This window comes from Heteronotia binoei, chromosome 5, assembly GCF_032191835.1.
Source record: "Heteronotia binoei isolate CCM8104 ecotype False Entrance Well chromosome 5, APGP_CSIRO_Hbin_v1, whole genome shotgun sequence".
Classification (NCBI taxonomy): Eukaryota; Metazoa; Chordata; class Lepidosauria; order Squamata; family Gekkonidae; genus Heteronotia; species Heteronotia binoei.
In genome coordinates, this window is record NC_083227.1 from 109891979 (window position 1) to 109905706 (window position 13728).

The following is a 13728-nucleotide window of genomic DNA, read 5'->3' on the forward strand; positions in this document are numbered from 1 at the left end:
GCTGAAAGGGACCTCCAGGGTCATCTAGTCCAACCCCCTGCACAATGCAAGAAAATCACAAATACCTTCCCCCCACACACATACATCCCCAGTGACTCCTGCTCCATGCCCAGAAGATAGCAAAAAAACAAAACAAAACAAAACACCTTTCCAGGATCCCTGGCCTAATTGGCCTGGAGGAAATTTGCTGACTGACCCCAAAGTGGCAATCAGCATTTCCTGGGTTGTGTAAGAAGGGGCCTCAAGCATTAAGCACTGATGCAACCCTTCCTGCCCTCCTTCTCATGATCTGCCTAATTCACAGAATCAGCATTGCTGTCAGATGGACATCTAGTCTCTGTTTAAAAACCACCAAGGAAGGAGAGCCCACCACCTCCCAAGAAAGCCTGTTCCATTGAGGAACTGCTCTGTCAGGTAGAAGCAGTGTGATTTGAATGATAGCTGATAGAGGAAAGTTAGAGCCCAGTGTGGCATTTTTAAGACCACAAAATTTTATTTAAGAAAGAATGCTTTCACCAGTCCAAACTGGTGTGATCAACAAACAACATCATGTACAGCAGAATCTCAGCCATGATGAAAGGAAGGCTATATACAGTCTTTTTAACAATCCAAATATTATAATTAAATGAGCGGACAAAGGTGGAGCTGTTGTCATCATGAATAAATCAGACTACATCCAGGAGGCTCAAAAACAACTTTTAAATACTGCTTTTTGCAAAGAACTGGACTCAGATGACGCACAGGAATACGAAAAACTAAACAAGATTATAAGGGAGTTATTGCATCACATTCATGAACAAATATTTTCAGACACACCACAGAAACCCCCCAATCAGGTACCTTTTATCTTCTAGCCAAAATACACAAACCTGGCAACCCATGACACCCCATTGTTTCAGGCAAAGGCACTATCACCATGGGAGTATCTGGATATATGGACTCTGTTCTTGGGACCCTATGCCATCAACACTCCTAACTATGTTTGCAACACCACAGACTTTCTGAGGCACCTTGAATAAAACTTTATTGGTCTTAAAGGTGCCACTGGACTCTAACTTTGTGGTACTGCTTCAGACCAACATGGCTACCCACCTGGATCTATTTTGAATGAAAATCAGTATTTCTGTGAAAGTAGCATGAACTGGGACTTTAAGACAGTGAACTTGCAATGAAGGCTGTTGTGGTGAATAGACATTCTGTGTTTCTAAAATGATGTCAGAGGTTATTATTTTATTGGATTTATATATCCCGTCCTTCCTGCAAAGTAGGCTCGGGGGGGGCATCATAAATTCAACATTAAAACCATATTAAAATTCACAGTTTAAAACCATCTAAAATACATAAGTTGCAAAACAATCCCTCAACAGTTATGACCAAATCAAGTCCAGTTGGTCCATCAGGTCTCCAAGGTTGCTGGGGAGGGAGTCCTAATAGAAGGCGACATTCACTCCCTCAGCTGAAGGCCTGGCAGAAGAGCTTTGTTTTACAGGGCCCTGTTCATCTTACTATCAAGACAGTGAACGATTTCTAAGATAAAGCACTGTTGAATCAAAGCACAGCAAAGCCTTAGATTGCAGGAGAGAGCCATAGAGAAAGCTGCCTAAATCCTGCTCAGGTTTTGTGGTCCTGTACAAGACCTCCCTTGAGAAAGCAATTATGGCATTAATTGTGATTTGCAGTATACTGAGTTTTAAAATCCATATTTGGGTTGCTTAAGCACATGTAGATTGTGTTTTTAAAAAGGCAGTTCTGGTGTTGAGAACTTGATTACCAATAAACACTCTTTTGGAAAGAAGAGGAAAAGTATAAAAATTGTTGGTCTTAACTGAATGCAGAAAATTCCGGTCAGTGAGTCTGATCCATCCAGTTTTCCACTGGTGAGAGTATATCAGTTCTTGCTTTACTCATCTCCAGAGGGACTGTGTGGACGGCTGATGAGTGGTGGTGGTGGGGACACTGTGACAGGAAATCAGGAAAGATTGCCACCGTTTTCTGTAAGTGGAACAATTATTGGTGTTATGTATTGGGTTATGATTGCACTTGTTATCTGAGCTTGAGGCAAGCACTCATTGTGAACCAGGACCCTGATGCCTACATTCTGATTGGCCATTCTCATGAACAGGCCAATCAAGACGTGAGGCATTTCACAAGGAAATGTAAATGAAGGATCCTGGAGAGCAAGATTAGTGGGTGCCTGCCTGTTGGGCATTGTTTAGCCTGCTCCAACTGTATATCGTTTGTCATTGTTGCCTGGTCGTGACTGTTTCTTCTGAATAAAGGCATTCTTGTTTGATTAAGAGCTGACTGAACTCACTTTACAACATTGGTGATGAGGATGGGATACTAGTTGGGGTAGGCAGCCCCAAGATTTGAGCTGCATCACTTTCACTGGCAAGGAATTGTCACCTCAACTGACCTGCACACAGTCACCCTGTTGTTCTAATGTGACAGTCAGCATGGGTACCAAGGGCCACATCAAGCATTTTCATCCAATGGTAGAAGACTGGGACTCATACATCACTCAGTTTGAGTTCTACCTCACTGCCAACAAGGTCACCAAGACTGAGCAGAAGAAAGCTACATTCTTCAGCATCTGTGGGCAGCCTACCTTCAGGGTTGCTTGAGCTCTCTTCACACCAGCTCTACTCAAGGATGCACATTTTGACACCGTTACCATATATGTAGGATTCACTGGTCTAGCACAGAAAGGTGTGGGTGCAATTCCCATAGCACTGGACTTAATCTATGCTAAATATTATGCAATCAGTGAATGGAGACATGGCACCTTGACTTGTATCTGACAGGAGGACACAAAGGTGTCAGTCAGATGCTGGCAGTTCCTGTCCCTGTCTCCAATGCAGCCATAAGATGCTGAGTGGTGACATGTAAGTTCCAGTCCTAATGCAAATGGAAGGGTAGAAGCTGATGCCACAGAAGAAATATTCCAGAGAAGCAGTGAAATAGCTGGCAGCCCGGAACCTGGGATTATAAATGTATATGAAGCAATCATAATGCTAGATAAATAGGATGAGTCATATGACTTGTTTAACAGATCACTGAATTAGGTCTTTAAAAAGTAATCCCTATACTAACATTGAGGTTAGAATTATTTTTGGGAACTTCACTGACACGTGTTTAGCTGTATTTATAGATTTCATAGCATGAGTCCCCCCACCCCCTCCAAAAGTAAAGTGGTTTAAGATGGACTGATGATGATTGATGATTGCAAATCTGCCGTGTATCAAGGAGGACAGAAGGGAATAAACGAGGATGTGAGACATTGCTATGAGAATAGCATGCATAAAGCAGAAATTACTAGCTTCTTGTTAAGCTGAGGAAGAAATGCTAATAGGGGCTTGCAAGGATGGCAGCAAGGATGTGCCACAGCATCTAGTGTGAACTGAGGTGCTTGTAGAACTACATGAGGCAAGTGGGTGTATTTCCTGAGCCTTTCCCTGCTTTCTGCAAAAAGTGGTGGGGAAAAAATGGTCAAGTACTTCCTGGGCTATATTAGGCTACACTGTTCTGCTGTGTTGTGCTATGATTTGGTCTTGGCCACTGGCAATCATGAAGTATTCTGTCAGGTGTCATAAGATTGGTCACTGAACTGTCTACATCCCTGTTAAACACCAAAGCTATTCTAGGATGATTTAGTGATAGCAATTTCTCTTGTGCGACTAGCACATGTTTACTTCATGACGAACACTGTGCCTGTGGGAGAAAGTGAGGGGCTGCTTTTGAGGTCTGGTTGGGCAGCCACTCCAAGGTTGCTGTGGAAGTTTTTAAAATTTATTTTAAGAACTCCTAAAAGGTACCTGCTATTTATGGGCAATGTCAATGATTTAAAATAATGTGTGTTATAGGAGCTATTTCTTGAGGCCTTATTCACTTACACTTAGCAATCAAAAATCCTTCCGTTTAAGAGAAGAGGTAAGGCACTTGCAAATTCAACCATGCTCCAGAAAGCACAGAAATTGTAACAACATTGGGGGCCCACTGTTCTAGAGTCACACTAAGAAATGGATCATGGTGTGGGGAAAATATGAAGTTGAATTTAGACAGGGATAGACCTTGAGGCCTGTGAAACCAAGTAACTGGTTACAGTCTGGGATTCAGTGGTGAGAGGGCAAGACCTGGACCAGTGGCAAGTGCTGAAGGTTAGCAACCTCAGTGCTATTTCCTGATGGGATCCGCAGTCCTGTTGACATAGAACTAACACATAACAGGTGTTATAATAGAGTAGGTAAAACAGGGAAGCTTGTAACCTCTAAAGGATGGTAAATAACAGTGACAATCAAAGTGCAATGACTCAAGTCTTTATCTGTGATTCTGTGGTTGTCAGATAAGCAATAGTCTTACCCAAGGGCTTGGTAAAATAGCAGTCCTTTCAGTCCCAAGGCTTTCCTAACACTGTTACAGCTTGTGTCATACACCTAGAACTATGTCATTTAAAAAGGAAAGAGAGGGAGGACTGAGATTTCCCTTGCCAGTGTTCACTTATATTAGGAAGCATAGAGTTAGAAACCTCCAGTTCCTCTGGAGGAAATGGCAGTTTTAGAGGGTGGACTGTGTGATATGAGATCACACTCCCACTTTCCTTCACCTCCCAAAATTCTGCCCACCACAGGCTCCATCTGCAAATCTCCAAGGATTTCCTCAAGGGTTGCCAACCTTTTCTTTAATGAGAGCTACTTCTGAATAATAAAAAAATATCCCAAATTGCACCCTCCCCTCTTCCAGCATGTTACCAAGTTTTGTTCTGTCCTAGGAACATCACATGGACAAGGAAGAAGACCAGAAATTAAGCTACCAGCCAAGTAGCACAGAGAAAAACCCTCCAGCCCCACCCACCTCACAGGGTGTCTGTTGTGGGAGAGGAAGGTAAAGGAGATTGTGAGCCGCTCTGAGATTCTTCCAAGTGGAGGGCAGGATATAAATCCAATATCTTCTTCTTCTATGAAATTAAACCTTAAAAAACCAACAACAACAACATAATCTAGTGTAGATTTTTTCCACAGTCTTTTACTGGTGTTCTAGGGGATGCATGAGTTAACCTGTAGCAGGTGGTGGGCTACTGTTAGCCAACAAGCTATCTGTTGGAGACCCCTGCTGTAGTGTGACAAAGAAATGGAACTTAGAGTAGAGCTATGGGGATGCAATTCAGTGTGGCAAAGTAAATGGATGATGCTGGGGCTAAGGATACTATTCCCTTTCCCATTTCTTTTTGTTTTTTGTAAGTTGTTATTGGGAAGAGTTGTGGGTTTTTTTGTTAAGCCTGTTTTCATTTCTGGTATTTCTGATTTGGGGTTTTTAATGTCATTTTTATACACTTATAATCAATTCATGCAAAAGTAATTTTGGTGCTAATTTTAATGAAAAATGGTGTGAGTTTGCATATATGCACACATATAAAATCCCAAATAAAACACCACAAAAATAAAAACTGTTGGATTCAGTTTCATAGGAAAGAGAAGCTTGTTTGTTCGTTTACTTATAGTCCACCTTTTTTAATGAGACTCAAGGTGGAATACAAAAAAATGAAACGGAAGCAGGAGTTTTTGAATTGAACCAGGTGAGATGAGAAATTTAATGGCATATCTAGTTTGGAAAGGAGAAAAAATCACTGTGTCAAGAAAGTTTTATCGTCAGTTGCAGAGGACAGGGTGTACCTATGGGGTTCTTAAAAACATAAAACGTTTGCTTTCTCTCACACGTGTTAATGGCTACTAATCACTCCCATGGGAAAAAGTAAAGCACTGTTGCCCCAATGCCTTGGAATTCTGTTCCTGTTGAGCAGGATCTGGTATGCATGAGCAGACTGAGTGGTTCCATGCCTAGGGCATGAAGAGAAGCACTGAGCATCATCCTAAGGATCCCAGGAATTAATCCCTTTTCCAGATCTGCAGGAAACTCAACAGCACTGGTAGTGAGAAATAATTTGCATCTCACTCTTAAAATGCTGTAGATTAAAAGACAATTATCCCTCTTCGACTGAGTTCTTCCTTCAGTTGAACATGGGAGACAGACAGCATCACTCAGCAAAGTGGAAATAAGATCTAGAATTGCTGATCTCTCTCCCTCCCCCCCTTGTGCCAGCTCCAGTGTCTCTGGAGGGCAGGAAGAGAGGCAAAGCAAATCTTGCTTGCATTGCTCAGAGATGCTGAGAGTCCAACCAACCTGTCTTTGGTCATGAAGTCTGCAGCAACAATGAAAACTGAATCCCAGCCTGGTGCACACCAGTCCAGCACTTTCACCTCAAAATTATCCTCAATCTGGCACAAGAAATGTCCTGATACTGTTCCAATAGGGATGTGGTTTTTAAAACAGTACAGGAAACTCTCAAGAGCCATGGGTGGCAGAGGGAGTTAGTGGAGAAGAGAAGCTGGGGCAAAGGCCCTAATTACTCTGAGCATGAACAGCCTATAATGATGCTGTGTCTTTGGGAGCCACTTCCCAGATATCAGCAAAGAGGGGCTCAGAGCCCAAACAGAAGGCACTTTGTGCTGTGTGCCAACACGTCCGTTGCTTAGTGCTTTCAGAGCCCGGCAAGCTTCCTCTGCCAGGGACTTGCTTCCAGTCTTTCAGACTTCTGTGGGCCCATGCAATCATTGGCACTGAAGGCGGTTGCTGCCCACCACAGGTGGGCAGAACTTTTATTCTCTTGAAAATTTTGCATAAGTTGCAGGACAGCTGGGGAAGTGCTTGATGCCAAGGAGGAGATGCTTTCATCTTGCTTTCTGAGGGGGTTGGAAGCATTATTTACCAACTAAATCCATACAGATTTTTGCTTCTTGTCACAGTTTGGTAGACCTCATTGCCCTAAGAGCTGGAAGGAAAAAAATATCTGGCATATGTCAAATCGCATTTAGAGCCAAACCAAAAAGGAAGGTGCATTTTACATTGAACAATAAAAGTCAGAAAGGAACTGCAGGGTGCAATGATATCGTTCTGAGTCCTGGTGCTAGGGAAGAGGGGGTTAACTCTCTGTTGCACTGTTTTCCTCCTTGGCAATTTTATCTCCCCCATATTGTGCTCCCTCCTACCTCAGGTTTAAGATGCTGCTATCTTCTGTGATCTCTGGGGAACACAAGCTTTGATTCAGAATGATCTGCAACATGATTGTGTTGATATGATTGTGTTGGAGGAGGAATTTCAGTTTTGGAGAACACAGCAATCATCCTAGGATGGCTTTGGCAACCCTCCTAAAAATGAATTCTGGATTAATCCATCAAGACAAACCAAAAGGAGTCTTTTCTGAACTGATAGCAGCAAGATTTCCTTGTGCACACCTGTCTCCATGTTTGGATTTTTCCACAAAGAAGCAAACATTTTCTGGCATTATTCAGGATTTCCTGTTATTTAAATTTTGTGTCTTGCAAACAGCAAACATAGCCTCTGTAGGGAGAGCCAAGCTTCTCTCCCCAACTGCCTTTTGCTCTGTCTGCTGCTGCTGTTTCTTTTTGCATGGTTAAGCCCACAAGCCTTCCACTATCAGGCTTCTACTATCTCTGCTTTCACTATAGCTAAGCTACTCACTGTCTCAAGCATGGGAGTAGACACCTGGCCAAGTGCTTTTGTCAGTTCTAGTTTAGTTGAAACTGTGACCTTCCAAGGGCTGGGGCCTACTGCACTTACAGCGAGAGATTTAAGGAGCTCAGGCTATTTAACATATAAAAAGAAGGTTAAGAGGTAACTTGGTTACGGTGAATAAAGAGGAAGTGCTAATGGGTTGTGATGAGAAACTACTACAGCAACAGCAAATGGTTGGAAGTGAAATCAGCACAAGTTCACATGAGAAATGAAGCGTACAATTTTAACAGTGAGGATAATTAAGCATTGCTTGCAAGAGAACAGGATGAAACTTCCAATAAAGCTCTTCTGGTGTCAGGATTTTCCTAGGCGTGCTGTCTGCATTTGGGATGCAATAGTGTTGGACAGTTCTGTGCTCCACTGGGATTCAGTTGCATGTCAATAGACATGAATATATCCACCTGCACACATCCAAGCACATTACTAGATTACAACCCATCTCATAATTTCAGTCTGGATTTTCTAAAATAGATAACTCAGGATTCTAACTCTGGTTCACCCACAATGTATCAAGCACCTGGATGAACCTAGATATCACTTGGGGTTTCTTTGAAAACTCTGAGCCACTGAGAGAAGCCCAGGATTGCTGTGAACTCTTAGAGATGCCAGAAAGAAGAGCAGCCTGTTATCAGTTTCTGTGTGAGGAGGGATATTGGCATCAAAGACCCTGCTGGAGTACAAACCTTGCATGGTTATGTCATCACGAGAAGACTATTTTAGCAGTGAAGTCACTGAAAGTAATCCCTTGCTGCCTCTGCAGGATCACAGGGTATACAGAAGTATATAGAGCCAGGAAGTCTGAAATTCAGAAAGCCAAACGAATTTTATCCTGCTATTGATGCTGTCTAGGAAGCTAGAACAGAAAATGGGATGGCAGGGGATGGCAAGCTTTTTCTAGAAAATGGGTAGTCAGATAGCTGTATAAAGGACTTATCCCCATTTCCCCGTCTGCTGAAACTAACAAATGTTGAACAAACTGTGTTTGCAGTATAGTCAAAAATTTCAGTGGTTCTTAACAGTGTGAAGCCCTGCAGTGTACAACTGGGCTGAGAAAAAGAACTCAACACTCCTAAGGAACTCCTCATGCCTCATTAAGGATGATCACGTCTCATTGGGAACTGCAGGGAATGCAGAATTCAGCCAGCATTGTTCTTTGTACAGTCAATGTTTGTTTAACTCAACCAAGTCTTTCAGCTATTACTCAGAAGTGCTTGGGCATTTGTTTGGACCACAAGATGGCACAGAGTATGGTAGCAACTTCGAAGGGTTATTGTATCTGTTGGAAGTTTTTGTTCTTGTTGTTCAGTCGCATAGTTGAGTCCAACTCTTTGCAACCTCATGGACAAAGTCACGCCAGGCCCTCCTGTCTTCCACCATCCTCCAAAGTCTGCTCAAATTTGTGTTAGTTACATCAGTAACACTGTCCAGCCATCTCATCTTTTGCTGTCCCTTTCTTCTTTTGCCTTCTGTCTTTCCTAGCATCAGGATCTTCTCCAGTGAGTGCTCCCTTCTCATTTAGTGGGCAAAGCATTTGAGCTTCAGCTTCAGCATATAACCCTTCCAGGGAACAGTCAGGGTTGATTTCTCTTAGGACTGACTGATTTGATCTTCTTGCAGTCCAAGGGACTCTCAAGATTCTTCTCCAGCACCACAGCTCAAAAGCATCTATTCTTCTGCGCTCAGCCTTCCTTATTTTATTTTATTTTATTATCTATCTATCTATCTATCTATCTATCTATCTATCTATCTATCTATCTATCTATCTATCTATCTATCTATCTGAGATTTATATCCCGCCCTTCCCACTAGGTGGCTCAGGGCGGCTTACAACATGTAAAACTAACATAAGATATAAAATTAAGCATTAAAATTAACATTACATAATTTATAGTTAAAAATCTAAACATTTGTTATATACATAAAACATTAAAATCATTCAGCGGTCTTAAGCTACGCTCAATTCAAATTCGATGTTCAGTGTTCAGTACTCTATGCCGGTTGGTTGTGGGCCAGCCGGAAGAGGGCTGTCTTACAGGCCCTGCGGAATTGGGTGAGGTCCCGCAGGGCCCTTACCTCTTCCGGCAGCTGGTTCCACCAGGATGGAGCCATTACGGAGAAGGCCCTGTCCCTTGTAGCTTTCAAACGGGCTTCTTTTGGCCCGGGGACAACCAGGAGGTTTTGAGTTCCCGATCTCAGTGCTTGCTGGGGAACGTGTGGGAAGAGACGGTCCCTCAGGTAGGCAGGTCCTAGGCCATATAGGGCTTTAAAGGTAATAACCAGCACCTTGTACCGAACTCGGTAGGATATTGGCAGCCAGTGCAGAGCCCGAAGTCCCGGCTGAATGTGCTCCCACCTTGGGAGCCCCAATAACAACCGGGCGGCGGCGTTCTGCACCAGCTGCAGTTTCCGGGTTCGGCACAGGGGCAGCCCCATGTAGAGGGCATTGCAGTAGTCCAACCTCGAGGTGACCGTAGCATGGATCACCGTTGCTAGATCGTCGCGCTCCAGGAAGGGAGCCAGCTGCCTTGCCCGCCTAAGATGGAAGAATGCGGACTTGGCAGTGGCTGCTATCTGGGCCTCCATTGTTAAGGAAGGCTCCAGAAGTACCCCCAGGCTCCTGACTCTATGCGTCGCAATCAGCGGCGCACCGTCAAAAACCGGAAGGGGTATTTCCCTTCCCGGACCCTGACGGCCCAAGCAAAGGACCTCTGTCTTCGCCAGATTTAGCCTCAGCCCACTTATGGTCCAACTCTCACAGGGATGTGCAAAAAAGAAAAGAAAAAAGGTATTTTTCAGGTTTGGATATATTGAACCCGAAAAATATAGGTATCTTCTAATATTCCCAAATCCCAATACTAGTATGGTATTCAGATTTGTGATTTTTTGGAAATACTTTTTTTTTTGCTCAATTATACTCTATAGGGACAATTACGGTATATAGTCAATAGCCCCCATAGGGTGTAATAGATAATCAATCTGGGTGTATCTGGGGCTCGGAGGACTGTTTTTTGAGATAGAAACACCAAATTTGAAACATAACTGCTGGTGCCTCTCCTCACCCCCCCCCCCACAAAGTTTCAAAAAGATTGGACCAGGAAAGTAAATCCATCCTCCATTGTTTTCAATGGAGAGGGGGGAAGGTGCTTAAAATGATTGCAGTTCTTTTAAATGCCTTCTCCAAGCTGTGAGTGAACTCCAGAAGCATTTAAAGGGTTTGCAGTCCTTTAAAACACATTCTCCAAGCTCTTTAACTTTGACTATCTGGCAATCCCTAAAAAATCCCAAATATTTTCAGGATTTGGGGGGCTTGGCCATATCAAATAGATGAAAAAAAACCCCAGATCTATATCTGGCTGAATGAATAGTTGGAAAATACCAATAAGGTATTTGGAAGGCTGGTCATGAGCACAAAATGGCCTTCCATTTGATTTAAAGCTTCCATTTGATAGACTCACCAGTCAACAATAATAATTCACACTCTCATTGTGTGTACATGCTATTGATTTAGTGCAAATATAAGACAAAATAAAGAAATATAAGATAAAATAAAATAAAGGAGAGCTGGCAGCAGAGGTTTAGAGCATGCGTTGATCCATGTCTGTAACATAATTACTGTGGCTCTGAAAAACCCCAAGAAAAGAGGCTGATGAAGTGTGATGGTCGAAACCGTGAGGGCTCCTTTCTATACGGTCCCTCCTTTTTCTCTCTATTGCAATGTCACAGCGGAACATTTAAGGACTCCACCCTAAAGCACTTACTTATGGGTTTGGTTAAGGCTGGTTCCTGTGTAGAAACATTTTAAGTGTATATTTGGTGGAGTACAAATACCTTATTGTTCGTTCTTTATTTTGTCTTATATTTGCACTAAATCAATAGCATGTACACACAATGAGAGTGTGAGTTATTATTGTTGACCAGTGATTTTATTATTTCCTATTTACACACTGGTACCAGTTATTTATATTCCATTTGATAGAAGGCTTGGCTAAATGTATGAGCATTGGTTTTGGAGGCATGTTCCTGGTTAAGCAGAGGGAAGTTCATTGGTTAGAGTCAGGTGAATGTTCATTTCAGTCAACTTTATGAGAAAAAGCAGTAATAGGCACATATTTTGAAAAGAAACATTGTGAGTTTTGCAATGACCAGGACCAGCTACCGTCACTGGATGGGCACTGCTTTTCTATGCCAAATTAACTTTTTAGCCTAGAATCAACAATACTGATCAAGAAAAAGCAGAATTACTACACAAGCATTAGGTATATACTTATTTTTAGGAGCCCATTTGTGGAAGAAATCTGTTTCTCCTGGTGTGAAATTTCAAGTGGTAGAAATGATTGGGCCTTTAGGGAATCTGCGGCTGAATCCCTCCTTATCAATTAATTTTGCTGCTTTGATTTTATAGAAATTGTTTTATGATGTTATTTTAACCTTGATATGTCTGTTTTTACTGTTGTAAGCTACTCTGAGCCTGTTTGTGTGATAGGGCGGGATATAAATTCAAAAATTAAATTAGATTAAATTTTGTGCCCTGCAAAGTGAATGAAAAAGATGTGCCTGGGAACTAAAACTTGCCACTCTGCTGGCACTCCAAATACAATGGGCCAAACTGAGAACTTGACTTTGTAGAAATGTTGGGCTGGAATTTTCCTGCTTAGACAATTGTCCACAGGTTTTTGATATGTTAAAAAAGGAGTTTGTGATTAGGCTGCCTGAAGTGAGCAAAGGGAGTGTTGAATAACAAATAAGCAGATAAGTTTTTTAGTTTTATTCCACAGGGGGAGAAAGCAGCTCTGTGATGTTCCTGTTTTGTGCTTTCTGTTGCAAGCAGAAGAAGGTCTGATACCTATCTTATTTGTCAATGCTTTCTTTCTGCAGTTTCCTGGTATTGATACTCTCCACCACAGAAGCAAAATAAAGGCTGTGTGTGTGTGTTTGTGTTTCTGTGTGTGTGTGTGTGTGTGTAAGCTTTGGGACAAAAATGACCTGATGGGACAAAAATTAGAACAACAGCTTGAGAGGGAGAGATTTTTGTGGGAATAATACTATCTCTGTCTTGGAGTTTCACTGCAGTGCTCACTACTTTATCATCAGCCTACTAGAAGATAAGACCAGATTCTCCAAGTCAAGTCTCTGTTTTCTACACCTTAAAACTTCTGCAATGTAATAACCTCAGTTTTGCCAACAGAAAACACTTTGCTTGCATGGTTAGGGCAGTTGGTATTACATTACCTTATCATTGTTTTTGGCTTTAAAAAAAAGAGGCGGTGGGTGGTTTATGTTTTAACAGGAATTATTTGGCAATAAGGGCAGAAAACAGGAAGATGCATGGAAGGCTGGCACCTGAGAGAGGCTGAGGCTTCATTTTAAACGAGGCATGTCTAGGGATTAAATCTAACTAGATCCAAACTTTTTAGTGGATGAGAGAATAACTTGGACATGTAAATTCTGCCTTTTCTTTGACCACAGATTTAACAACTTTGTCTCCACTTGGGGTTACCAGAGGAAAAATTGCTTCAAATTTTCTTACTGAATTTTAGTAAGAAAGGCAGATCAGAAAGGAAGTAAATAAATTAATAAAATAAATACCTACATTTCATTGGTTGCAGGAAGACACCTTAGTAAGGGGCTAGGCAAACTCATGGGCAAGTAAACACGCAGAAGTTGGTTTCATGTAGAAACAAGCATGGTTAGGGAAAGGTCAAAGCAAAAATGGGGAACAAGGCAGGATACCAACGAAGTATGAGAATGGTAGCCAGAGGAACTGGGAGTAACACAGAAGGGGGGACTGAGTGTTGTATAGGAAGCATTTGTGAGTGCTGACCGATTAAACTGGGAGGTGGGGAAGCGAGACGATGATTGGCTCAGAGATGCACATGGCTTACAAAGGAAAAACCCAGAATAGTTAGATTTGAGGTTTCCTGCCAGCAGAGGCCTGGACAGTGCTGGGCTACCATGTGGGTCATGTTGCAGTGCAGAATTACAAAAGCAACCTTATCTGCCCTTTCATCTCAACCTGCTTGAGCTGTTTGGTCTCCAAATGGCCAGGCTTCAAGTTGAAATATTGAAAATATGAATGCCATATAAATGGAATGTCATTGTTGACGATCACTTTCCTGCAGTTAAAGGTTCTTGGTAAGA

The 13728-nt window shown here is 42.3% G+C and overlaps 1 protein-coding gene across 1 annotated transcript in view; it reads left to right on the forward strand.

Moving 5' to 3' along the window:
- The window catches only part of SLC38A3 (solute carrier family 38 member 3), a 96402-nt gene that overhangs the window by 41196 nt on the left and 41478 nt on the right, over positions 1 to 13728 (forward strand). The window lies entirely within an intron of this gene.